Genomic DNA, 2,500 nt, shown 5'->3' with positions numbered 1-2,500 from the left:
AACAGGAAGTCACAGCTTTCTAAGCTGTGTTGTGATTATCCATCCTGATTGGCTTATTAGATCGAACTTCCGGTTACGCAGGAGTGACACATTTGCATAAACTGGTGGACATATCCACGAGTAAAAACAAACAACAAAACTTATAATTACTGTAAAAACTTTTGTAAAATGAGATAAAACTAAACCAATGAAACTATCAGGATAAGATGAGGAGAAGGTATTTTCAGTTTCAATGGTGACTCAGCGATACGCGGAAAAAAACCCGAGTGCTCCTTTGCAGGAGTCGAACCCAGGACGTGCCGCCGAATACTACTTCGGGTGCTCTACCACTGAGTTATCGGAGACTCGTGGAAACAAGGCCATTAATGTTCCCAACCCATGGAAAGACACAACGAAATATGTGGGGTACAGTGGCAGGGGATGAAGAACTCGCGTTTCCCCTTAAGATAACCATGGGGTCCTTATCCCCAGGCCACTTAGTGATCCAATACAGCTATCCTGTGGTCCCATTCTACCAAGACAGCTGACCATTTGAGTCTATGGAGCAAAGGACGACCTGTATGGAGCACTTCACCCCCACCCAGTTTATAGCCTGCACAGCAAGCGTTTCCAGTGGGCGAGGAGCGAACTCTTTTTTCGGCAGCGCGAGAATAGGGCGAGCGCAGAAAAATAAAAATGGAGTTTGGAGGGGAGGAGAGGAGAGGAGAACGAACTTCTTGTCTCGCCCCATTTTTCGCGCGGCCAAAACATTAAAAATCTTCAACGGAAACTCTTGCTACGCAGGCTACCCAGTTTAAAGAGATACGAATACCTTGCCTAGAAAGATACAATAACTAACAATTATTCCTTGAAATCGAGGTGAAGAATGGCAGAGTATTTACCGACATTGAAAAGAATAATGGTTTTAATATATACACACGAAGTGATCTCAACAACACTCGATCTCAATACTTGCAAAAGATAACCATTCGGAGTCGATATTCATGCAACTTTAATGGCAAGTCTGCTTGTTAAAACATTTTCATTGTCAGTGGCGGCTCTAATTGAGCAGGTGAGCGTTGCTTTGTTGTAATATGACCCGTTTTGTTTATTTGCAGCCATGTAGAACTTTCTTATACAAACAATTTCCTTAAATTCCTCTTTTTCCATTTCCTCGATTTCAGTGGAAATTCGTTTTGCTGGGCAAACCAGTCTACAAAATAGAACTACTCCGAGTGTAAAAAATTGTTGGCGTGAAATAATTATCTGGAAAAACGAAGGAAAACTGGTTGGCAAAAATGTACAGTCTTCTCTTACCTTTGAAAATTTCAGGCCTATTTATGTGGCATGCAAATTTTGCATACAGCTGTCAAGGTGAAAACACTGACTCTGTAATGAAAATCCTCTCGTGACAAAAATTGAAAAGTAATTAAACTTGGCACGGACAGGTTTTGTTTAAATATTACCATCAAATAATGGTCCTCACGATTTGGTTACTGACATTTTTCCGTTCCAGGTCATGACTCCGACTCTTTTTCGTGTACTTTGACTTAACGATTTGTTTCCCAGGTGGGCGTTTTAAGAAATAACTGCAGGGCTTTTTGGAAAATTCGATCCATCTCATTTGTAAGTCGTCAGTTTGTAAGTCGTGCAGGTAGTTAATGACTGTAGGGATTTAGAAAACGTCTACTCTTTGCTATCTCCGGTCTTACGAGATTTTTCTTTGACTTTTTTACTTTAGCTCCTGAATCAAGACTTGAGCTTGAGTAAAACCGACGAGCTAGGTGTTTTCATTTTTTTTTTCGAAGATCGTAAGGAAGACTGACAGAGTTCATTAGCAAGACAAGTTATTGGCAGTTGTCCCTCGGGGATTTTCATTAATGCCATCGTTAATGTACATATCTTGCCCACCGAAAAAACATGAAACTCAACGAGGGAAAATTTGGCGGGTGAAGTTTGTAACCTGAATTTCGAAGAGTCTGCGTTCCAAAAGTTCGCCTTAACTTTACAAACGTCACTTAATATTCCAGTGTTGCAAGTAAAATGGGTGCTTGACAGGCAGTTATTGGCCAAAAGGCTGAACGTTTCTTGCATAGGTCGTGTGCATGCAATCTAGAGACACAGATAACAATGATGTAATGTACAAATTGCTGGTAGACGAACAAAAGTAGCTAACGAGAGATCTTTTGTTGTCGTCCACCAACATGGCTGCGATGACGAAATGAGAAAACCACTTATTGGAAGTGTTCACTCATCAGCTGAAACAAGGAATAGGACGTTTTCGACCAACCTCTAGAGACACCAATAACAATAGAGAAATGTACGACTTCTGGTGGACGAACAAAAGAAGCTAATGAGAGATCTTTTGTTTCGTCCACCGACATGGCGGCGATGACGTCACATGAAACCTCCTATACTTAAACTTCGATACGACGAACCCCAGTAAGCTCCATAAACGACCATCTTCAGTCCCGCCCCGGTCATCAGAGTGTTAAGAAAAGAATTCTGATGAATTCATTGA

The 2,500-nt window shown here is 41.3% G+C and overlaps 2 protein-coding genes across 2 annotated transcripts in view; both read right to left on the bottom strand.

The window, feature by feature from the left end:
- LOC138033439 (adhesion G-protein coupled receptor D1-like) overlaps window positions 1–2,500 on the bottom strand; it is a 143,531-nt gene that overhangs the window by 93,582 nt on the left and 47,449 nt on the right. The gene's annotated exons all lie outside the window — the stretch shown is intronic.
- LOC138033221 (adhesion G protein-coupled receptor L3-like) overlaps window positions 1–2,500 on the bottom strand; it is a 36,526-nt gene that overhangs the window by 32,590 nt on the left and 1,436 nt on the right. The gene's annotated exons all lie outside the window — the stretch shown is intronic.

The sequence above is a fragment of the Montipora capricornis genome, chromosome 14 (assembly GCF_036669925.1).
Source record: "Montipora capricornis isolate CH-2021 chromosome 14, ASM3666992v2, whole genome shotgun sequence".
Classification (NCBI taxonomy): Eukaryota; Metazoa; Cnidaria; class Anthozoa; order Scleractinia; family Acroporidae; genus Montipora; species Montipora capricornis.
This window is presented reverse-complemented; position numbering and strand designations above follow the sequence as displayed.